We start from the raw sequence: 26553 nt of genomic DNA, 5'->3' as shown, positions 1-26553 counted from the left end.
ATGGGGTTAAAAAGAAGCGATTGGTTATCGACTTTAGAAAACTCAACCAAAAAACCGTAGACGATAGATACCCTATCCCTACCATCTCGACAATACTGTCGAATATGGGCGAGTCGAAATTTTTTACGACACTCGACCTCAAGTCAGGCTTTCATCAGATAGAGCTGGCAGAAAAGGACAGGGAAAAGACAGCCTTTTCAATCAACAACGGCAAATACGAATTCTGTAGACTGCCATTTGGACTTAAAAATGCCCCGAGCATTTTCCAGAGGGCCATCGACGATGTCCTCCGGGAAGGAATTTCAAAGATATGCTATGTGTATGTCGATGACGTTATAATATTTTCCAAAACAAAAGAGGACCATGTTAGGGACGTGGATTGGGCCTTAACGAAACTCTTAGAGGCGGGCATGAGAGTGTTCCAAGAAAAGTCAAAGTTCTTCAAAAAAAGCGTCGAATACTTGGGATTCATAGTGTCTCAAACAGGGCTACGAACTTCACCTGAGAAGATCAAAGCAATAAAACAATTCCCCCCGCCTAGAACGTTATACGAACTCAGATCTTTCCTGGGACTAGCAAGCTATTATAGGTGCTTCATAAAAAACTTCGCGACTATCGCAAGACCCTTAACGAATATCCTAAAGGGAGAAAATGGTAAAATTAGCAAATATCAGTCGAGAAAAGTCGACATAGATATGACCAAGGAACAGAGAGAAACGTTTGACAGGCTGAGAGAGATCTTGGCATCAGAGGACGTTCTGCTATCCTACCCGGACTTCAAAAAGCCATTTGACTTGACGACTGATGCGTCAGGCTCTGGATTGGGAGCAGTACTATCACAAGATGGCCGCCCCATCACTATGATATCACGAGCGCTGCGGGACAACGAAAAAAATTATGCAACCAACGAGCGAGAGCTCCTCGCTATAGTTTGGGCACTGAAAAACCTCCGGTATTACTTGTACGGAGTGAAAGGCTTGCAGATCTTTACCGACCACCAGCCACTTACCTTTGCCGTCTAGGACAAAAACCCTAACGCGAAACTAAAACGCTGGAATGGAATTATCGACGATCACGGCGCGAAATTAGTTTATAAACCTGGCAAAGAAAACCTTGTGGCAGACGCGCTGTCTCGCCAGAACATAAACGTCTTAGAAGACGAAATAGAATTAGACGTAGCAACCATTCACAGCGAACAATCACTGACATACACCATAGACACGACGGACAACCCAGTAAACTGTTTCCGGAACCAAATAGTTATTGAGGAAGGAAACAGCTCCTCTGTTGACACATTCATCTTGTTTAAAAGCAAGGTGCGACACGTAATAAAAATTTCTAACCGAGAAAGTCTGCTTAACATTTTACAAGATTAAGTTAATGCTGAGGTGGTAAACGCAATATATTGCTCCCTACCGATCTTGGCATTTATTCAACATCGACTAGTCGAATTGTTCCCCAGCACGTCATTCAAATATACGAAAAGCTTCGTGCAGGACATAACGGATACAACTGAGCAGAGGGAAATTGTCATAGCAGAACACAACAGGGCTCACCGAGCAGCACAAGAAAATGTAAAGCAAATCTTGAGGGACTATTTTTTCCCTAAAATGCTTCGGTTAGCAACAGAAACAACTTTGAATTGCAAGACCTGTTCAATGGCAAAATACAAACGCCATCCATCTAAGCAAGTGGTGGCAGAGACACCGATACCTTCTTTTGTGGGGGAAATTCTCCACATCGACATTTTTTCAACAGATGAAACCCTTTTTCTAACATGCATCGATAAATTTTCAAAATTCGCCACGGTGCAGGCTATCGCATCGAGAGCCATAGTGGACGTAAAATCCCCTATACTGCACATAATAAATTTCTTCCCAAAAATCAAAACAATTTATTGTGATAACGAAAGGTCGTTCAACTCCGAAACAATTAAATCGATACTCATGAATCATTTCAATATCACCATCGCCAACGCCCCGCCCCTACATAGCACCTCAAACGGTCAAGTAGAAAGGTTTCATAGTACCCTGGCAGAAATAGCCAGATGCTTGAAAATAGAGGGCAACTTAAGCGATACGACCGAACTAATTCTATTGGCAACCAACAAATACAACAATTCTATCCACTCAGTAACCAACAAAAAACCCATAGAGATTGTTCACTCAAAACCCGCGGATTTCGAAAGCAGAATTAGAAAGAGAATCCAACAGGCTCAAGAAAAATCCCTTGACCAGGTAAACAAAGATAGGACCCAAAAGGGCTATCAAGCTGGTGAAAAAGTTTTCTTAAAGGCAAACAAACGCATAGGAAACAAGCTCTCGCCACTATGTTCGGAAAAAATCATTGAAGCAGACCTGGGGACCACGGTCCAAATTGAGGGGAGGGTGGTCCACAAGGACAATCTACGCTAACCATCTTCGCGATGGGAACGAACGTGACGACTTATGAAGACTACGCCGACCAGACGGAAACAATGACGAAGACATTTACAGACGATCACAGGACACCAGTCATAATGACGGACCTTACAAATATTCGCAAGTTGGTGACTACCTTAAAAATCCACCATAGAGCCGCTAGGAGTATTAACTTACTCGGGACAGCACTAAAAGTTATTGCCGGCACACCCGACTTTAACGATTGGGAGCAAATAAAATTCAATCAAGAACAATTAATTAGAACAGATGAAGGACAAACAGAATTAAATATCAAATTTCAGAAACGTCTAAATGAACTCACAAACTCAATGAATCAAATCCATAAATTCGAAACAGACAAAGAAACCCACCTTTTGGAAATTATTCTAGCAAAAAATAGAATTGTAATCACGGATCTAGAAAACATTTTAATGAGCTTAACCCTGGCAAAATTAAACATCGTAAGTCCAGCAATTTTGGATAGTTCCGATATTGGCGAATTCAAGGACAGACAGCTTATTGACGTTAGTTTGATAGAATTATTAGAGGTATCTAGTATTAGTGTTTTTCAAAATTCCGAAATTCTACATTTTCTCATTAAACTCCCTAGCCCTAAATTAATATGTAAGAAGATAACAGTCTATTAAGTTCAGCACCAGAAAAAAATCCTGGACTTTGAAGATGGGAACCTTGTCGCCGAATGCCCAGCGCGAAACCTTAACATCGGTCATTGGAAAACGACGGTCGGCGCCACCTTTTGCAGAGAGCTGCAACATGGCACCTGCGCACAGCAAATTGTTTCTGGGGCTATTGCGCACTGCTCCACACTCCCAGGTCACCTGGATCCGGTTACCATTGTGGATCATGGCACCCTCATCGTGAACGATGCCAACGTGACCATAACCGATAACCAAGGGCGAGAGACAAAAATATCCGGAACCTACCTGGTAACCTATTCTGACAAGGTAGCCCTCAACGGAACTTGGTTCGTAAATCAATTGGGAAGTTCAATGAGAAAACCTGCTGTGTCGGCCATGGCCATTGTCAACATCACGGCCCACCAGAACCGGCTGAGTCTCCCATTTCTTCACGAGCTGAGTCTGAGCATTTCCACCACATCGGGACCCTCAGAGAAGAACTTACACTGGGGTCCTTCCTCAGCAACTCCTTTGCCCTACTTGCTACCTTCTTCCTGTGTTCCACCATTTGGCTCGGCTATCGCTATCTAAGGGCCAGAAGTCACACCAAACCAAGAACTGACAACGATGTGGAACGAGCGGGTCCCCGGGACGTCGACCACTTGAAGGGGGGGGAAGTTAACACAGGCAGTTCCCAAGAGAGCAAACTGCCGAGTTGCAGACCATATCCGGTGGCCTGCACGCGCAGCGAAGAAACCGCTGACCGCGCGTTCCGGGTGCAAGTTCCCGGAGTCAGAACAGAGCCACGGGCAGGGACAAAACGCTGACCTGGCACCTTGGCGACAGCGCTGCAGTCAGGCAAAGGTCTCAAGCTGCAGTTGGATAGGTTCTTTAGTTTAGTCAAAAATTGTACTCCAGAGAACTAACTCTGTATAAAATACCTATGCCCTTACGGGCGTATGGAAATAAATAAAATATAAAATATTTATATTTATTTTATAATTGTCGCCCAACTCAACGATACTCACGCGATCCAAGTGCAAGAAATTGCAAGTGAAAGTAAAAAGTAAAATCAACGACACATGCGATCCAGTGCAATAAGTGCAAGTGAAAATATAAAGTGCGGTCAAGAACTGGCACTAAAAAAATAAATACGAAAATCAAACCGTAATATTTCCCAAAACTTTTAACAAAGTGAGGGAAAACTGGAAAAAATTCCTCTTAACAAGTGAAAAAAAACCGTCTGCAACGGGAAGTTCAAGAAATTACTCCCTAAGAAGACAACAGCAGCGGCAGCGATAACGGCAGCAGCAGTGACAACAGCAGCGACAGAGGCGGCAGCGACAACAGCAGCGACAGCGGCGGCAGCGACAACAGCAGCGGCAGCGACAACGACTGCGGCAGTACCAGTGGCGGCAAAAGCCGTCGGCAAAACATAGAATTCGAAGACGAAATAAATATAAGAACATGTGAGTAGGCTTTTTGTCCTAAGTGTTCGCTAATGCAAATATTTCAAAAATAAATCTCATTGACACTTAAAAACGAATAAATTTCAAATTTTCATACAATAAAATAAACCAGTTATATTTTTTGGAGAATTTTTACTAATAAAAATTTATATTTTTGATGCCTGATTTCCGTCACAAAAAAATACAAAACATTTTTTTAATAAAACGTTCTTTTTGATATTTAAATTTTGTTGAAAAAATAAAAATAATAAAATAAAATTGGTGCAAAAATATTTTTTTAACAAACCCTTGATTGAATTTTGTGGCACCCACGATATTTTTTTTCTGACTCATGTATAGAAATAGCGACAGCGTCTCATCGGATGAAGAAGTTCTAGAGGAATACAAAAAACTTTTGAAGACAAGAGTAGAAAGGCAGAAGTCAGAACAGAATCAATCTGAAAGAGATTGTCACCCAGCGACCAGCAGGGTACCACACATCCGAGACAGTGTTCTTGACTTTAAAAACGCACGAACCCAGAACACAGAAGAAATGCAGGCTGAACAAATTGCGAGCATGGAAGCTGTCATAGCCTGCGCGCTCCAAAGGCAACAAGAGTTATTCGATGAAAAATTAGCCAAAATTATGGGGAGTTATGCTCATTAAAGGATAAAACTCCGAAAATTCAGACTTTTCTGGAAATAGAAATAGAACCGGGAAAAGAATGTAACGAACCCCTGGACATGGTAAAATCTGTCCCGGAGTTCGACGGGAAGCAGGAAAACTATGTTTCCTGGAGGCAGGCTGCTACTGCAGGGTATTTGAGCCATACAAAGGCAGCAGCCGACATTACCAGGCTGTAGGAATACTTAAAAATAAGGTACGGGGCGCGGCAGCGGCTGTATTAGCCTCATTTAACACAGTGTTTAACTTTCATGCCATACTGGCAAGCACACGTAATTAAACAAGAGTTAAGTCTATCAAGACAGGGAGAACTGCCCCTTCTTAAATACTATGACGAGATCGAACGGAAGCTAACGCTTCTTACCAACAAGACAATTATGACTCACGACGCCACCGCGGCGGCAGTCCTAAATGAACAGCACAGAGATGACGCTTTACATGCGTTCATATCTGGCTTAAAAAAGTCATTGAAAATAGCCGTTTTTCCGGCGCAACCAAGAGACTTACCATCAGCCTTGGCATTAGCTCAAGAAGCTGAGGCAAGTAATGACAGAAGCGCTTTCGCAGCCACCTTCGCCCGCCACAGCGAGGAAAAGATATTTAGGCCGAGCAACCAGCGACAAACGGGGTGGAAAAACTATGAACAGAACCAAAGCCAGGGGGCGATAAAAAAGAACCCTCACTTTGTCAGGACCCAAAAGGGAGCAACTAATCAGAGCGGTTCCTTTAAACAAAAAACAATATAATAGCGCAGGTCCAAGCCAACCAGCACCAGAACCAATGGAGGTCGACACCTCCTCCAGGTTCAAGCAGCCCACGGCGTGGCAAAGGGGGTCGACACGATCCCAACAAAAAATAAACTTCATGCCGGAAGAAAAAACCGACGATGAGGAATATGACTTCGTTGCGCCAGCAAGCACCACGGAGATAGAGGACGAGTTAGCTGGAGAAGACTCCTGCAATTTTTTAGAATAAAATCCCTGCTTCCTTACATTACACGTACGGTAGCAGGAAAAGAAATAAAACTATTAATCGACTCAGGCACCTCTAAAAATTACATTACTCCACTCCCGGGGCTGAAAGGCATCGTGGCAGCGGATAAACCCTTCACAGTAAAGTCGATCCATGGCTTTACTAAAATAGATAAAAAATGTCTAGTTTCAATGTTCAACGTAAAAACACCCTTTTTCATTCTTAACGACCTTAAGGATTTTAACGGCATTATCGGACTCAACTTACTTAAACAAGTGAATGCCAAGCTCGATTTTACTAAAAATGTTCTGCACACTAGCAATGGAACTGAAAAGATCCAGTTTGCTAAAGCGGAAAACGTTAACTTCATAAAAATCGATGACGAGGACGTTCCTCTGGCAATTAAAGCCACCTTCGATAAAATGATTGTAAAAAATCATAAAGCCCTCGCCGATCCGGACGAAGCGCTGCCTTTCAAAATAAACACATTGGCAACGATTAAAACAGATGGGGAATTCGTCAATGCAGAGGTTAAACAACTTCTTGGGGACGGCGTAATAAGGCCATCCAAGTCCCCATATAATAACCCTACCTGGGTTGTGGACAAAAAAGGAACTGACCAAAATGGGGTTAAAAAGAAGCGATTATTTATCGACTTTAGAAAACTCAACCAAAAAACCGTAGACGATAGATACCCTATCCCTACCATCTCGACAATACTGTCGAATATGGGCGAGTCGAAATTTTTTACGACACTCGACCTCAAGTCAGGCTTTCATCAGATAGAGCTGGCAGAAAAGGACAGGGAAAAGACAGCCTTTTCAATCAACAACGGCAAATACGAATTCTGTAGACTGCCATTTGGACTTAAAAATGCCCCGAGCATTTTCCAGAGGGCCATCGACGATGTCCTCCGGGAAGGAATTTCAAAGATATGCTATGTGTATGTCGATGACGTTATAATATTTTCCAAAACAAAAGAGGACCATGTTAGGGACGTGGATTGGGCCTTAACGAAACTCTTAGAGGCGGGCATGAGAGTGTTCCAAGAAAAGTCAAAGTTCTTCAAAAAAAGCGTCGAATACTTGGGATTCATAGTGTCTCAAACAGGGCTACGAACTTCACCTGAGAAGATCAAAGCAATAAAACAATTCCCCCCGCCTAGAACGTTATACGAACTCAGATCTTTCCTGGGACTAGCAAGCTATTATAGGTGCTTCATAAAAAACTTCGCGACTATCGCAAGACCCTTAACGAATATCCTAAAGGGAGAAAATGGTAAAATTAGCAAATATCAGTCGAGAAAAGTCGACATAGATATGACCAAGGAACAGAGAGAAACGTTTGACAGGCTGAGAGAGATCTTGGCATCAGAGGACGTTCTGCTATCCTACCCGGACTTCAAAAAGCCATTTGACTTGACGACTGATGCGTCAGGCTCTGGATTGGGAGCAGTACTATCACAAGATGGCCGCCCCATCACTATGATATCACGAGCGCTGCGGGACAACGAAAAAAATTATGCAACCAACGAGCGAGAGCTCCTCGCTATAGTTTGGGCACTGAAAAACCTCCGGTATTACTTGTACGGAGTGAAAGGCTTGCAGATCTTTACCGACCACCAGCCACTTACCTTTGCCGTCTAGGACAAAAACCCTAACGCGAAACTAAAACGCTGGAATGGAATTATCGACGATCACGGCGCGAAATTAGTTTATAAACCTGGCAAAGAAAACCTTGTGGCAGACGCGCTGTCTCGCCAGAACATAAACGTCTTAGAAGACGAAATAGAATTAGACGTAGCAACCATTCACAGCGAACAATCACTGACATACACCATAGACACGACGGACAACCCAGTAAACTGTTTCCGGAACCAAATAGTTATTGAGGAAGGAAACAGCTCCTCTGTTGACACATTCATCTTGTTTAAAAGCAAGGTGCGACACGTAATAAAAATTTCTAACCGAGAAAGTCTGCTTAACATTTTACAAGATTAAGTTAATGCTGAGGTGGTAAACGCAATATATTGCTCCCTACCGATCTTGGCATTTATTCAACATCGACTAGTCGAATTGTTCCCCAGCACGTCATTCAAATATACGAAAAGCTTCGTGCAGGACATAACGGATACAACTGAGCAGAGGGAAATTGTCATAGCAGAACACAACAGGGCTCACCGAGCAGCACAAGAAAATGTAAAGCAAATCTTGAGGGACTATTTTTTCCCTAAAATGCTTCGGTTAGCAACAGAAACAACTTTGAATTGCAAGACCTGTTCAATGGCAAAATACAAACGCCATCCATCTAAGCAAGTGGTGGCAGAGACACCGATACCTTCTTTTGTGGGGGAAATTCTCCACATCGACATTTTTTCAACAGATGAAACCCTTTTTCTAACATGCATCGATAAATTTTCAAAATTCGCCACGGTGCAGGCTATCGCATCGAGGGCCATAGTGGACGTAAGATCCCCTATACTGCACATAATAAATTTCTTCCCAAAAATCAAAACAATTTATTGTGATAACGAAAGGTCGTTCAACTCCGAAACAATTAAATCGATACTCATGAATCATTTCAATATCACCATCGCCAACGCCCCGCCCCTACATAGCACCTCAAACGGTCAAGTAGAAAGGTTTCATAGTACCCTGGCAGAAATAGCCAGATGCTTGAAAATAGAGGGCAACTTAAGCGATACGACCGAACTAATTCTTTTGGCAACCAACAAATACAACAATTCTATCCACTCAGTAACCAACAAAAAACCCATAGAGATTGTTCACTCAAAACCCGCGGATTTCGAAAGCAGAATTAGAAAGAGAATCCAACAGGCTCAAGAAAAATCCCTTGACCAGGTAAACAAAGATAGGACCCAAAAGGGCTATCAAGCTGGTGAAAAAGTTTTCTTAAAGGCAAACAAACGCATAGGAAACAAGCTCTAGCCACTATGTTCGGAAAAAATCATTGAAGCAGACCTGGGGACCACGGTCCAAATTGAGGGGAGAGTGGTCCACAAGGACAATCTACGCTAACCATCTTCGCGAGATTACTGAACCCCTTTTTCTATTATTTTTATATTTTTCTAGGTTAGGAAAATTCGTTTTAGTTTTTGTACTTACGGCTGTCAAGACGGACGCGACAGTAAAACTTAATGACTACACGAACGCAGACTACATCCCGATAGAAGACAACGAAATTGTCATCTGGGAGACCTACGGATACCTACAGCACTCAACGAACGTGACGACTTATGAAGACTACGCCGACCAGACGGAAACAATGACGAAGACATTTACAGACGATCACAGGACACCAGTCATAATGACGGACCTTACAAATATTCGCAAGTTGGTGACTACCTTAAAAATCCACCATAGAGCCGCTAGGAGTATTAACATACTCGGGACAGCACTAAAAGTTATTGCCGGCACACCCGACTTTAACGATTGGGAGCAAATAAAATTCAATCAAGAACAATTAATTAGAACAGATGAAGGACAAACAGAATTAAATATCAAATTTCAGAAACGTCTAACTCACAAACTCAATGAATCAAATCCATAAATTCGAAACAGACAAAGAAACCCACCTTTTGGAAATTATTCTAGCAAAAAATAGAATTGTAATCACGGATCTAGAAAACATTTTAATGAGCTTAACCCTGGCAAAATTAAACATCGTAAGTCCAGCAATTTTGGATAGTTCCGATATTGGCGAATTCAAGGACAGACAGCTTATTGACGTTAGTTTGATAGAATTATTAGAGGTATCTAGTATTAGTGTTTTTCAAAATTCCGAAATTCTACATTTTCTCGATAAACTCCCTAGCCCTAAATTAATATGTAAGAAGATAACAGTCTATTAAGTTCAGCACCAGAAAAAAATCCTGGATTTTGAAGATGGGAACCTTGTCGCCGAATGCCCAGCGCGAAACCTTAACATCGGTCATTGGAAAACGACGGTCGGCGCCACCTTTTGCAGGGAGCTGCAAAATGGCACCTGCGCACAGCAAATTGTTTCTGGGGCTATTGCGCACTGCTCCACACTCCCAGGTCACCTGGATCCGGTTACCATTGTGGATCATGGCACCCTCATCGTGAACGATGCCAACGTGACCATAACCGATAACCAAGGGCGAGAGACAAAAATATCCGGAACCTACCTGGTAACCTATTCTGACAAGGTAGCCCTCAACGGAACTTGGTTCGTAAATCAATTGGGAAGTTCAATGAGAAAACCTGCTGTGTCGGCCATGGCCATTGTCAACATCACGGCCCACCAGAACCGGCTGAGTCTCCCATTTCTTCACGAGCTGAGTCTGAGCATTTCCACCACATCGGGACCCTCAGAGAAGAACTTACACTGGGGTCCTTCCTCAGCAACTCCTTTGCCCTACTTGCTACCTTCTTCCTGTGTTCCACCATTTGGCTCGGCTATCGCTATCTAAGGGCCAGAAGTCACACCAAACCAAGAACTGACAACGATGTGGAACGAGCGGGTCCCCGGGACGTCGACCACTTGAAGGGGGGGGAAGTTAACACAGGCAGTTCCCAAGAGAGCAAACTGCCGAGTTGCAGACCATATCCAGTGGCCTGCACGCGCAGCGAAGAAACCGCTGACCGCGCGTTCCGGGTGCAAGTACCCGGAGTCAGAACAGAGCCACGGGCAGGGACAAAACGCTGACCTGGCACCTTGGCGACAGCGCTGCAGTCAGGCAAAGGTCTCAAGCTGCAGTTGGATAGGTTCTTTAGTTTAGTCAAAAATTGTACTCCAGAGAACTAACTCTGTATAAAATACCTATGCCCTTACGGGCGTATGGAAATAAATAAAATATAAAATATTTATATTTATTTTATAATTGTCGCCCAACTCAACGATACTCACGCGATCCAAGTGCAAGAAATTGCAAGTGAAAGTAAAAAGTAAAATCAACGACACATGCGATCCAGTGCAATAAGTGCAAGTGAAAATATAAAGTGCGGTCAAGAACTGGCACTAAAAAAATAAATACGAAAATCAAACCGTAATATTTCCCAAAACTTTTAACAAAGTGAGGGAAAACTGGAAAAAATTCCTCTTAACAAGTGAAAAAAAAACCGTCTGCAACGGGAAGTTCAAGAAATTACTCCCTAAGAAGACAACAGCAGCGGCAGCGATAACGGCAGCAGCAGTGACAACAGCAGCGACAGAGGCGGCAGCGACAACAGCAGCGACAGCGGCGGCAGCGACAACAGCAGCGGCAGCGACAACGACTGCGGCAGTACCAGTGGCGGCAAAAGCCGTCGGCAAAACATAGAATTCGAAGACGAAATAAATATAAGAACATGTGAGTAGGCTTTTTGTCCTAAGTGTTCGCTAATGCAAATATTTCAAAAATAAATCTCATTGACACTTAAAAACGAATAAATTTCAAATTTTCATACAATAAAATAAACCAGTTATATTTTTTGGAGAATTTTTACTAATAAAAATTTATATTTTTGATGCCTGATTTCCGTCACAAAAAAATACAAAACATTTTTTTAATAAAACGTTCTTTTTGATATTTAAATTTTGTTGAAAAAATAAAAATAATAAAATAAAATTGGTGCAAAAATATTTTTTTAACAAACCCTTGATTGAATTTTGTGGCACCCACGATATTTTTTTTCTGACTCATGTATAGAAATAGCGACAGCGTCTCATCGGACGAAGAAGTTCTAGAGGAATACAAAAAACTTTTGAAGACAAGAGTAGAAAGGCAGAAGTCAGAACAGAATCAATCTGAAAGAGATTGTCACCCAGCGACCAGCAGGGTACCACACATCCGAGACAGTGTTCTTGACTTTAAAAACGCACGAACCCAGAACACAGAAGAAATGCAGGCTGAACAAATTGCGAGCATGGAAGCTGCCATAGCCTGCGCGCTCCAAAGGCAACAAGAGTTATTCGATGAAAAATTAGCCAAAATTATGGGGGAGTTATGCTCATTAAAGGATAAAACTCCGAAAATTCAGACTTTTCTGGAAATAGAAATAGAACCGGGAAAAGAATGTAACGAACCCCTGGACATGGTAAAATTTGTCCCGGAGTTCGACGGGAAGCAGGAAAACTATGTTTCCTGGAGGCAGGCTGCTACTGCAGGGTATTTGAGCCATACAAAGGCAGCAGCCGACATTACCAGGCTGTAGGAATACTTAAAAATAAGGTACGGGGCGCGGCAGCGGCTGTATTAGCCTCATTTAACACAGTGTTTAACTTTCATGCCATACTGGCAAGCACACGTAATTAAACAAGAGTTAAGTCTATCAAGACAGGGAGAACTGCCCCTTCTTAAATACTATGACGAGATCGAACGGAAGCTAACGCTTCTTACCAACAAGACAATCATGACTCACGACGCCACCGCGGCGGCAGTCCTAAATGAACAGCACAGAGATGACGCTTTACATGCGTTCATATCTGGCTTAAAAAAGTCATTGAAAATAGCCGTTTTTCCGGCGCAACCAAGAGACTTACCATCAGCCTTGGCATTAGCTCAAGAAGCTGAGGCAATTAATGACAGAAGCGCTTTCGCAGCCACCTTCGCCCGCCACAGCGAGGAAAAGATATTTAGGCCGAGCAACCAGCGACAAACGGGGTGGAAAAACTATGAACAGAACCAAAGCCAGGGGGCGATAAAAAAGAACCCTCACTTTGTCAGGACCCAAAAGGGAGCAACTAATCAGAGCGGTTCCTTTAAACAAAAACCATATAATAGCGCAGGTCCAAGCCAACCAGCACCAGAACCAATGGAGGTCGACACCTCCTCCAGGTTCAAGCAGCCCACGGCGTGGCAAAGGGGGTCGACACGATCCCAACAAAAAATAAACTTCATGCCGGAAGAAAAAACCGACGATGAGGAATATGACTTCGTTGCGCAAGCAAGCACCACGGAGATAGAGGACGAGTTAGCTGGAGAAGACTCCTGCAATTTTTTAGAATAAAATCCCTGCTTCCTTACATTACACGTACGGTAGCAGGAAAAGAAATAAAACTATTAATCGACACAGGCACCTCTAAAAATTACATTACCCCACTCCCGGGGCTGAAAGGCATCGTGGCAGCGGATAAACCCTTCACAGTAAAGTCGATCCATGGCTTTACTAAAATAGATAAAAAATGTCTAGTTTCAGTGTTCAACGTAAAAACACCCTTTTTCATTCTTAACGACCTTAAGGATTTTAACGGCATTATCGGAGTCAACTTACTTAAACATGTGAATGCCAAGCTCGATTTTACTAAAAATGTTCTGCACACTAGCAATGGAACTGAAAAGATCCAGTTTGCTAAAGCGGAAAACGTTAACTTCATAAAAATCGATGACGAGGACGTTCCTCTGGCAATTAAAGCCACCTTCGATAAAATGATTGTAAAAAATCATAAAGCCTTCGCCGATGCGGACGAAGCGCTGCCTTTCAACATAAACACATTGGCAACGATTAAAACAGATGGGGAACCAGTATACTCTAAGTCATACCCGCACCCCATGTGTGTAACCGAATTCGTCAATGCAGAGGTTAAACAACTTCTTGCGGACTGCGTAATAAGGCCATCCAAGTCCCCATATAATAACCCTACCTGGGTTGTGGACAAAAAAGGAACTGACCAAAATGGGGTTAAAAAGAAGCGATTGGTTATCGACTTTAGAAAACTCAACCAAAAAACCGTAGACGATAGATACCCTATCCCTACCATCTCGACAATACTGTCGAATATGGGCGAGTCGAAATTTTTTACGACACTCGACCTCAAGTCAGGCTTTCATCAGATAGAGCTGGCAGAAAAGGACAGGGAAAAGACAGCCTTTTCAATCAACAACGGCAAATACGAATTCTGTAGACTGCCATTTGGACTTAAAAATGCCCCGAGCATTTTCCAGAGGGCCATCGACGATGTCCTCCGGAAGGAATTTCAAAGATATGCTATGTGTATGTCGATGACGTTATAATATTTTCCAAAACAAAAGAGGACCATGTTAGGGACGTGGATTGGGCCTTAACGAAACTCTTAGAGGCGGGCATGAGAGTGTTCCAAGAAAAGTCAAAGTTCTTCAAAAAAAGCGTCGAATACTTGGGATTCATAGTGTCTCAAACAGGGCTACGAACTTCACCTGAGAAGATCAAAGCAATAAAACAATTCCCCCCGCCTAGAACGTTATACGAACTCAGATCTTTCCTGGGACTAGCAAGCTATTATAGGTGCTTCATAAAAAACTTCGCGACTATCGCAAGACCCTTAACGAATATCCTAAAGGGAGAAAATGGTAAAATTAGCAAATATCAGTCGAGAAAAGTCGACATAGATATGACCAAGGAACAGAGAGAAACGTTTGACAGGCTGAGAGAGATCTTGGCATCAGAGGACGTTCTGCTATCCTACCCGGACTTCAAAAAGCCATTTGACTTCGACGACTGATGCGTCAGGCTCTGGATTGGGAGCAGTACTATCACAAGATGGCCGCCCCATCACTATGATATCACGAGCGCTGCGGGACAACGAAAAAAATTATGCAACCAACGAGCGAGAGCTCCTCGCTATAGTTTGGGCACTGAAAAACCTCCGGAATTACTTGTACGGAGTGAAAGGCTTGCAGATCTTTACCGACCACCAGCCACTTACCTTTGCCGTCTCGGACAAAAACCCTAACGCGAAACTAAAACGCTGGAAGGGAATTATCGACGATCACGGCGCGAAATTAGTTTATAAACCTGGCAAAGACGCGCTGTCTCGCCAGAACATAAACGTCTTAGAAGATGAAATAGAATCAGACGTAGCAACCATTCACAGCGAACAATCACTGACATACACCATAGACACGACGGACAACCCAGTAAACTGTTTCCGGAACCAAATAGTTATTGAGGAAGGAAACAGCTCCTCTGTTGACACATTCATCTTGTTTAAAAGCAAGGTGCGACACGTAATAAAAATTTCTAACCGAGAAAGTCTGCTTAACATTTTACAAGATTAAGTTAATGCTGAGGTGGTAAGCGCAATATATTGCTCCCTACCGATCTTGGCATTTATTCAACATCGACTAGTCGAATTGTTCCCCAGCTCGTCATTCAAATATACGAAAAGCTTCGTGCAGGACATAACGGATACAACTGAGCAGAGGGAAATTGTCATAGCAGAACACAACAGGGCTCACCGAGCAGCACAAGAAAATGTAAAGCAAATCTTGAGGGACTATTTTTTCCCTAAAATGCTTCGGTTAGCAACAGAAACAACTTTGAATTGCAAGACCTGTTCAATGGCAAAATACAAACGCCATCCATCTAAGCAAGTGGTGGCAGAGACACCGATACCTTCTTTTGTGGGGGAAATTCTCCACATCGACATTTTTTCAAAAGATGAAACCCTTTTTCTAACATGCATCGATAAATTTTCAAAATTCGCCACGGTGCAGGCTATCGCATCGAGGGCCATAGTGGACGTAAGATCCCCTATACTGCACATAATAAATTTCTTCCCAAAAATCAAAACAATTTATTGTGATAACGAAAGGGCGTTCAACTCCGAAACAATTAAATCGATACTCATGAATCATTTCAATATCACCATCGCCAACGCCCCGCCCCTACATAGCACCTCAAACGGTCAAGTAGAAAGGTTTCATAGTACCCTGGCAGAAATAGCCAGATGCTTGAAAATAGAGGGCAACTTAAGCGATACGACCGAACTAATTCTTTTGGCAACCAACAAATACAACAATTCTATCCACTCAGTAACCAACAAAAAACCCATAGAGATTGTTCACTCAAAACCCGCGGATTTCGAAAGCAGAATTAGAAAGAGAATCCAACAGGCTCAAGAAAAATCCCTTGACCAGGTAAACAAAGATAGGACCCAAAAGGGCTATCAAGCTGGTGAAAAAGTTTTCTTAAAGGCAAACAAACGCATAGGAAACAAGCTCTCGCCACTATGTTCGGAAAAAATCATTGAAGCAGACCTGGGGACCACGGTCCAAATTGAGGGGAGGGTGGTCCACAAGGACAATCTACGCTAACCATCTTCGCGAGATTACTGAACCCCTTTTCTATTATTTTTATATTTTTCTAGGTTAGGAAAATTCGTTTTAGTTTTTGTACTTACGGCTGTCAAGACGGACGCGACAGTAAAACTTAATGACTACACGAACGCAGACTACATCCCGATAGAAGACAACGAAATTGTCATCTGGGAGACCTACGGATACCTACAGCACTCAACGAACGTGACGACTTATGAAGACTACGCCGACCAGACGGAAACAATGACGAAGACATTTACAGACGATCACAGGACACCAGTCATAATGACGGACCTTACAAATATTCGCAAGTTGGTGACTACCTTAAAAATCCACCATAGAGCCGCTAGGAGTATTAACTTACTCGGGACAGCACTAAAAGTTATTGCCGGCACACCCGACTTTAACGATTGGGAGCAAATAAAATTCAATCAAGAACAATTAATTAGAACAGATGAAGGACAAACAGAATTAAATATCAAATTTCAGAAACGTCTAACTCACAAACTCAATGAATCAAATCCATAAATTCGAAACAGACAAAGAAACCCACCTTTTGGAAATTATTCTAGCAAAAAATAGAATTGTAATCACGGATCTAGAAAACATTTTAATGAGCTTAACCCTGGCAAAATTAAACATCGTAAGTCCAGCAATTTTGGATAGTTCCGATATTGGCGAATTCAAGGACAGACAGCTTATTGACGTTAGTTTGATAGAATTATTAGAGGTATCTAGTATTAGTGTTTTTCAAAATTCCGAAATTCTACATTTTCTCATTAAACTCCCTAGCCCTAAATTAATATGTAAGAAGATAACAGTCTATTAAGTTCAGCACCAGAAAAAAATCCTGGACTTTGAAGATGGGAACCTTGTCGCCGAATGCCCAGCGCAAAACCTTAACATCGGTCATTGGAAAACGACGGTCGGCGCCACCTTTTGCAGGGAGCTGCAAAATGGCACCTGCGCACAGCAAATTGTTTCTGGGGCTATTGCGCACTGCTCCACACTCCCAGGTCACCTGGATCCGGTTACCATTGTGGATCATGGCACCCTCATCGTGAACGATGCCAACGTGACCATAACCGATAACCAAGGGCGAGAGACAAAAATATCCGGAACCTACCTGGTAACCTATTCTGACAAGGTAGCCCTCAACGGAACTTGGTTCGTAAATCAATTGGGAAGTTCAATGAGAAAACCCGCTGTGTCGGCCATGGCCATTGTCAACATCACGGCCCACCAGAACCGGCTGAGTCTCCCATTTCTTCACGAGCTGAGTCTGAGCATTTCCACCACATCGGGACCCTCAGAGAAGAACTTACACTGGGGTCCTTCCTCAGCAACTCCTTTGCCCTACTTGCTACCTTCTTCCTGTGTTCCACCATTTGGCTCGGCTATCGCTATCTAAGGGCCAGAAGTCACACCAAACCAAGAACTGACAACGAAGTGGAACGAGCGGGTCCCCGGGACGTCGACCACTTGAAGGGGGGAGAAGTTAACACAGGCAGTTCCCAAGAGAGCAAACTGCCGAGTTGCAGACCATATCCGGTGGCCTGCACGCGCAGCGAAGAAACCGCTGACCGCGCTTTCCTGGTGCAAGTACCCGGAGTCAGAACAGAGCACTCGCGGAGCGAGTGATCGCCACGGGCAGGGACAAAACGCTGACCTGGCACCTTGGCGGCAGCGCTGCAGTCAGGCAAAGGTCTCAAGCTGCAGTTGGATAGGTTCTTTAGTTTAGTCAAAAATTGTACTCCAGAGAACTAACTCTGTATAAAATACATATGCCCTTATGGGCGTATGGAAATAAATAAAATATAAAATAAATACCCAACGGTTTTATAATTTACACACTGTATCATCGGCAACAAAGTTAGCCAAATCTGCAGGATCAGCACTCTTCAAATGCAAACGTTATATGACCACACACGCCATCAGCGAATGACAAGTTGCGACAGCTTATTTCCAGAGTTGGCGACTGCAACAATTATATCCATGTATGGACACAACATCTAAGCTAAGCTAAGAACAGAGGCCGAGCACTCAAGAATTGAAAGCGAAACGATTAACATAATAAAGAGCTAATAATAATAAATTATCAAAAGTGCATTTTAAAATATATGTTAGCATGGCGACCGTAACCCAGTGACAACCCTCGAAGAACCCTGCAAAATAGAAGCCGCCGGCCAACATCGCTTAGGAAGATGACTGCTAACAATAATTAAGCGAATTGATTCAAACATTTTCGGCTGATCCACAAAAAGTCTATACATCTCCGAAGAAGATATTAATATATTAATTAAACGGCACAGGATGGAACGGAATGAAAAATATCTGAGTGAGTAGAGTGCGATAATGGGTAGACCCGGAGGTGTGAACAATAAAATCAAGAAAAGGGTAGCGCACATAAATTGGTTACTCTACAGCAGTTCAACACCTCCAGCGTGAGCTACAGCCCAAAAATTAAAAGACGATCTCGATTTTCTAAAATCGAGTCTCGAAAAAAAAGAACCTCAAAATCGCAACTTACTCACAACAAAGAAAATACCAATTATAAATGACAAAATATTAACAAAACCTCCCTAAAGACCCTAAGGGTGAGTTCACTGTCAGTACACCTGCCACAGACCGGCGACGCCTAACTGAGACTAAAGAACTGGACCAGGGTACAACACAACAAGCGCGGTAGGCACAACGCCACCTACGTCATCGAGGGAGCATTAGAGTGCCAGAGACCGGCGACGCCCAGCTGATGCGGAAGGGTCCCGTAATTCCAGCAATTTTTAATAATATTAGTATATGCATTTGTTAAATTGAGCGGAAAAAATAGGCAGGAAAATTGTAAAATTATAAATAAATCTGAAAAAAAAGTCTTAAACTCTAAAAACAAAAAAATATTAAATATACACATAAAAATGAAATGAGAATAAATAGTATAAATAAAATTGATATATCAAATATTGAAACGCCAGATTTAATTGAAAGCCAAGAGATAAAATTTAATGTCATACAAAAAATGGGTCTTATAGACAACAAAACAGTGGATTCCACTGCAAATGTAATTAATAAAGAATAATCTAATTATGTTAACATGTATCTTACAAATATATTGTTAATGATTATTGTTGCCATTCTGTGCGGAAATTTGACCTGCAAATTATATTTGTTTAATGCAGTACTTGCAGGCAGGCAGCAGGTTCAAAACCACTTTCCTTCTGAGTCCACGGTTCTTCGTCGAAGGACTCTATTTGTTCAACTCTGTCGGACACGCTGGGTGGGATGCCAAGCTCAAATCGCGACAGAAGTTGTGACAAAGCCCTGGACCTAGCCGTGTGATGCCGTAAGGACCTCAGCTACCTGTGTCTCAATTCGGAGACTTTAGCTCTACGTCCCGAACGTCTCGACGTAGCGATCTTGTTTCCTTGATGACTTCGACGGCTCTACTTGGTTCTTCACGTTGTTTCATTGGTTTCTGGTTCACTTGATGATTGTTACTTGTTGTTGGTAGAAAACGACTGATCTAGCTTCCTGCGCTCGGCCTGCTTATATAGGCCTCTGTTCACCCTTGCCTCCTGGTCCAAAGTCCACGGTTTTACCGTTCGACTTTTCGCCCTCTGCGCACGGCATCAATATCAGGGTCCGAAGTCCGGTGCCGTCCCGTTACTTCCTTTTGCCTACGGCCCTTCGCTGCTCCCTTGTATTGCTGTCCCTCTCGGACTCTCCCTATCCTTGTTTGGCGAATTTGTCGCGTAACTGGTAACTGTTAGGCCACTGCTTGCATACGCTTACTCTGCTTGCTTTCTAACTTTTGGGGAGTTATTCAACTTCTCGCATGGCAAACTGTACTCCATTGTCCGTTATTACCACCTTTAGGGCTCCGAACCTAGCGATGATTCTTTCTCGGAACGCCTTTTGAAGTGTTTCTGCCGTTGCTGTTCGCAGTGGCACCAATTCTATCCATTTTGTAAATCTATATATCAGCACCAGCAGCATCTGGTTACCATGCTTCGATCTTGGCAATGGTCCGACAAAGTCCGCGGTTCTTCGGGTATCTGCGTCAGCATCTTCCCAGCAGCGTGCATCTGGTTAGGTTTGTATTTGTTTGTAAAATCGATAACATATAGCAGGCCATGGGGCATCCACAAAGTAACATGGAAACTATGATGATAACTTTGCAACAAAATATGATAGAATTTATGTCATTCATGAAAACCTCCATGCAAACAAATGCTTGCAGCTCAGCAGTCCAAATATATTATGCCTAGCCTTCGAATAACTCTGTGGAACGCCACTGTTGTTTCACGGCATATACCTGAAGTAACTCAATTTCTGAACGAAAACCACATCGACGTTATGTTGCTGGCAGAAACGCATCTCACCAGCAAATATAACTTTCAAATACGGGGATACACGTTCTACGGCACCGATCATCCAGTTGGTAAGGCACATGGCGGAACCGGCATCCTAATAAGAGACCGCATCATACACCACTTTCACCAACGGTTTGCAAATAATTATCTGCAAGCTACATCGATAAAATTACAATTGGGCAACTGCAACCTTGCCATTGCCGCTGTCTACTGCCCACCCCGCTTTACAGTCTCCGAAGACCAATTCATGGACTTCTACAATTTACTTGGAGAGCGATTTATAGCAGAAGGTGATTACAACGCCAAGCACACACACTGGGGATCTCGCCTTGTGACCCCCAAAGGAAGGCAACTATATAATGCACTCATCAAAACATGCAACAAACTGGACTACGTTTCACCAGGCAGTCCTACATACTGGCCTACAGATCCTAGGAAACTACCCGATTTAAAATATTCCTCGCAATCTAATATCTGCAAAATCGCTTTTGGATCTATCATCGGACCACTCACCAGTGCTAATAACTTTTCTTCAAAATCTGGAACTTATCGAGCACCCTTGCAGGCTGACGTCACATCGAACTAACTGGCTGAAGTTCAAAAAGTACGTTAGTTCCTACATTGAACTAACTTCACAGCTCAACATCAAGGAGGACATCGACTGCTATGTCGATGCACTGGAGTCTGTACTCGTCGCAGCAGCCAAAGTCTCTACACCGCAAGGGAGGGATGGGCACACAAACCAGCACAAAACTAACCTTGAAATCGAACAGCTTGTTTTGGAGAAAAGACGTTTGAGGCGTGCTTGGCAAACCAGCAGATCGCCACCCTCAAAACATAGCCTTAAGGAAGCTGGACGCAGACTTACCAGGGCTCTAAGGCACGAAGAAGAAAAAGCACAACGCCAGTACATTGAGAAACTTTCACCCACCAGCACCAAGCATCCCTTGTGGAGGGCCCACCTAAATCTAAGTGCGCAGGCCGAAACAGTAACTCCCATAAGAGACTATTCAGCCAGCTGGGCCAGAAGCGACAAAGACAGAGCTTGTACATTTGCATTACACCTTCGAAATGTTTTTCAGCCAAACCCTGCAAATACTTCATTCACACTACCGTCGCCGTCAATTCAAACTGGAACTGATACGGCGCCAATTCTGTTTCAACCAAACGAAGTTGCAAAAGACATCAGCGAGCAATTAAAAACAAAAAAGGCCCCAGGAGGTGATCTAATAACTCCTAGGATGCTAATTGTACTCCCAAACTGTGCAGTTGAGGTAATTTGTAAACTCTTTAACGGGATTACACGACTTGGCTACTTCCCAAAAAAAATGGAAAAAGTCGGTAATCATCATGATACTGTTTACTGCTCGATAAGTTTACTGCTCGAAAAATGCCTTCTGACGCGCATAATCCCACATCTGAAAGAGCACAACATTATTCCGGCGCATCAATTTGGCTTTCGTAAAAAGCCGTGGAACAATACAGCAAGTCAATAGATTAACAACAGAAATACGAACTGCATTCGAGCTTCGGGAATACTGCAGTGCGGTATTCCTTGACGTTGCGCAGGCTTTCGACCGAGTCTGGCTCGATGGCCTTATGCATAAAATCAGAACGTTACTGCCGGAAAACACTCACAATATCCGACGATTACACGATAGAAGCTGGAGTTCCACAAGGTAGCGCCCTTGGTCCAACTCTATTTCTCGTTTACACCGCAGATATTCCCACAAACGAGCAGCTAACTACTTCTACATTCTCAGACGATACCGCGATCCTAAGTCGGTCCAAATGTCCAATTCAGGCAACAGCACTACTAGCTGAACATCCCGTGGTAGTGGAGAGGTGGTTATTAGATTGGCGTATAAAAATAAAAATAAATGCGCAAAAGTGTAAACACATAACGTTTACTCTTAAAAGACAAACGTTTCCTCAGCTAACTCTGATTAACACGCCACTTCCACAAGCTGACGATGTAACGTACCTTGGCGTCCACCTAGACAGGAGACTTTCATGGCGGATACATATCGAAACTAAGAAAATTCATCTAAAACTAAAAAACTAAACTAAAACTTCATGGTCCTGCTCTACAATTCAACGCTTAAGCTAGTCCGGACTTACGGCTCCCAATTGTGGGAAAACGCGAGCAGCAGTAACATCGATATTATCCAGCGAGCACAGTCAAAAATCCTGAGAACTATCACTGGGGCACCTTGGTATGTTCGGAACGACAACATCCACAGAGATCTTGGCATTCTACCCGTAAAAGATGAACTATCAAATCAAAAAGCGTCCTACCACACCAAAATAACTTCTCATCCAAACCAGCTCGCCAGGGGCCTAGCCAGGGTTTCCCACCGGACCCGATTACAACGAAATGACCTTCCAGCTCAGCAATAGTTATCAGAGCCCTTTCATCTCGCGTCAGTCATCTTGACTGTCATATATAGTTTTAATTTAAGATTTTATATACTTATTGTTAGTCTCGATTCAGAGAAGATTCAATAAATAAAATGCATATGTAAACAAAAAAAAAGATTTGTATTTAAGGCACATCTCGCATTTTCGTATGGTGCTCGGGCGTCCCCATGCATTCCAGGCCAGTAAAATCGAGCCGCCAGCCTTGCAATCGTTTTCCGACTTCCCAAGTGTCCAGCGGCTGGTGAGTCGTGATTCTCCTTGAGCTTTCGGATTTTCCACTCGATTGCCAGGCATTCTTTTTCGCTGGTTGAATAGTTCTTTTCCGCGCCATTCAGGGTCCGGCTTGAATACGAAATGACCTTCTCGCGGCTTTCTATTTCCTGCGTCAGGACTGCCCCTATACCATAATCGCTTGCATCCGTCTGCAGTACGAATGGTTTATCGAAATCTGGGCTAGCCTTGCCTTCACCTCCTGCCTGCTGGTGATCTGTAGTCCAAGTCCATTTCGTGCCTTTCCGCAATAGATCATTTAATGGTTTCACTATTCGAGCAAAATCGGGCTCAAATCGCCTGTACCAAGATGATACGCCTAAGTATTGGCGCAGTTCCCGGATGGTTGTCGGTGGTTCCAACTCGGCTATGGCTGCTACCTCTTCGGGATCAGTGGCGATTTCTTGATTTGTATCGCGGTGTCCCAGGTAAAGCAGTTCGCTTCTGAAGAATTGACATTTCTCGGGATTTATCCTGAGGTTTGCCTGCTTTAGGCGTCGGAAAACTTCTCTCAGGTTCCTTCTGTGTTCCTCCAGGGTGCGTCCGATCACGATGATGTCGTTTTGGTACGCAAACGCGTGTGGTGACATCTCCGGTCCAATAACCTGATCCAGTGCTCTACGGTAAGTCGCCGAGGTGTAGTGTAAGCCAAATGGCATTACTTTCCACTGGAAAAGTCCCTTTCCTGGCACTGTGAACGCCGTGAATAGCTTGCTGTTTTCGTCTAGGGGAATTTGGCAAATCTAGACTGCTTATGTATCTCGCCTCCCTCAACTGGTCCAAGATGTAATTTATCCTTGGCATCGGATAAGCATCTTTAAAAGATTTGACGTTGACCTGTCTAAAGTCGAAACAAAGCCTCCACTGACCTGTCTTCTTTTTCACTATTACAAGCGGGGAGCTGTACGGACTTCTCGAGTGTTCTATGCTTCCCTTCTTTAGCCACTCGTCGACTTTCGCATTGATTTCCCCTTGAACCTTTGGATTTTTCGGGTAGTATCTCTGTTTGATTGGCTTGTCGTCCTTCATGGTGATTCGGTGCTCGGCTATGTTGGATGTTCACTCATTGTTCGAAATTCTGCGAGCTCCTGCTCTTGGAATTTTTCAACATCGCATTCCTCAGAATTGATTTGCTCCACTGCCACGGACAATTTTTCCTCTAGCCACCCGTTGTGCCTTCTCCTTTCTGGGATCACCACTGTATGTCCAGCACACTTTATTTCGGCGACGACTCCTGTGATGAAATTCCATCTTAGCACCAGCGAGTCTACCACTCCTGGTAGGATCAGCAGGCTCATGGGCAATCGCTTATTGCCGAACTCGATCTCTACCTCGAGCTGTGTGCTTATCCCGCTGCACCTGCCATCTGCCAACCCAACTTGCCTTCTCCTCCTTGTAATCTTTCCATAAGCAGCCAGTATATCCGCCACCTCCTCGCTTATAAAGCTCGCTGTTGCTCCGGTGTCGATTGTGCCTTTGTGTGAGGTTCCGCCAATTAATACCGCTGCGGATACTGCTCTTCTTCGATTAATTTGCCAGGTAGTTTGGAGAGACAACACCTTGCGAACCCTGCTCGCCTCTCTGCGGCTGGGATCGCTGGCCATTTCCCTAAACTCTGGGTGGTCTCTGATTAGCAGTAAGTGGCCTCCATAACGTGTTTTGGTGATTATAGTTGTTCGGAGTCCATTGGCGTGGTCCGTCGATGGGTGTCCTCCGTCTTCTTCGCATCTTCCGCATGTCCTCCGACCTGCCCTCCAGGATGATGCCAAGCTTGGCTGCCACCTTTGAGAAATCCTCTTTCTTGAGGAGATAGATCCACCCTTTCCCCATTTTCTTTTGATGCTGAATTTCACTGTCAGGACAATCACGTTTTGGGCGCCAGATGTAACGAACTGATTTTCTTGGTTTATCCGCTCGCTACGAATGTCATGCGGCTAGCTTAGAAGATGTAAGTGTTCGTCCCACCAAATTTATATAAACGTGACCACCCTATTGATCATTGAAAACGCACAGAAAAATTGGAAATATACGAAGAGCTTTTATTCGCCGACTTGACCCTTGGCAGGGGTTTTGTATTGACAATGGGAAAATATGCTCCGCCGTCGGCTCCTTTCCACGTTGAACGTCTCGCTGGGTTGTGCTTGCTGCGAAGTGGTGCCTTCTGTTGCCCTTGGCTCGGCGGGATTACAGGGCTTAGGGATGCGTCACCGTTCCCAGACTAGGGTGAATAGGCACTGTGCTCTCTAAGCGTACGCCTTTTGCAGCCGCAGTCTCCTTCCCTTGCTCTGTCCCGGCCGGTCGCACCGGACGTCGGCTCAGTTTCTACCTGACGGTTCAGGAGTACGCCGGAAGCCGCCAACGCTGTCCCTGGTCAAACGCCAGGTTCTAGACGAACGCTTCCACCCTAACCTCTCTGCCGCAGACTTTAGAATCCAAAGAATTAATATTCGGTGTCCTGGGTGTCCTGGGTGTCCTCGTTGTCCTTGCTCTGCCTCCGGATGTCTCGACTGGCTCCGCTTGTTGGAGTAGCGCTCCCGATTCGGTAAGCTGCCGTTCTGCGACTCTAGCGGTGAACTGCTGTACTCTTAACGCATACGCCTTTTGAGACACTAGCAGAACAAACGCGCGTCCTTCCGGGCTAGTCGCACCAGGACCTTGTACAATCCCTGCAGGACGATCAGGCATCTCCTTGCCTCCTGGTCCAAAGTCCACGGTTTTACCGTTCGACTTTTCGCCCTCTGCGCACGGCATCAATATCAGGGTCCGAAGTCCGGTGCCGTCCCGTTACTTCCTTCTGCCTACGGCCCTTCGCTGCTCCCTTGTATTGCTGTCCCTCTCGGACTCTCCCTATCCTTGTCTGGCGAATTTGTCGCGTAACTGGTAACTGTAAGGCCACTGCTTGCATACGCTAACTCTGCTTGCTTTCTAACTTTTGGGGAGTTATTCAACTCCTCGCATGGCAAACTGTACTTCATTGTCCGTTATTACCACCTTTAGGGCTCCGAACCTAGCGATGATTCTTTCTCGGAACGCCTTTTGAAGTGTTTCTGCCGTTGCTGTTCGCAGTGGCACCAATTCTATCCATTTTGTAAATCTATATATCAGCACCAGCAGCATCTGGTTACCATGCTTCGATCTTGGCAATGGTCCGACAATGTCCGCGGTTCTTCGGGTATCTGCGTCAGCATCTTCCCAACAGCGTGCATCTGATTAGGTTTGTATTTGTTTGTAAAATCGATAACATATAGCAGGCCATGGGGCATCCACAAAGTAACATGGAAACTATGATG

This window comes from Drosophila gunungcola, unplaced genomic scaffold (genome assembly GCF_025200985.1).
Source record: "Drosophila gunungcola strain Sukarami unplaced genomic scaffold, Dgunungcola_SK_2 000022F, whole genome shotgun sequence".
NCBI classification, from domain to species: Eukaryota; Metazoa; Arthropoda; class Insecta; order Diptera; family Drosophilidae; genus Drosophila; species Drosophila gunungcola.
This window is presented reverse-complemented; position numbering follows the sequence as displayed.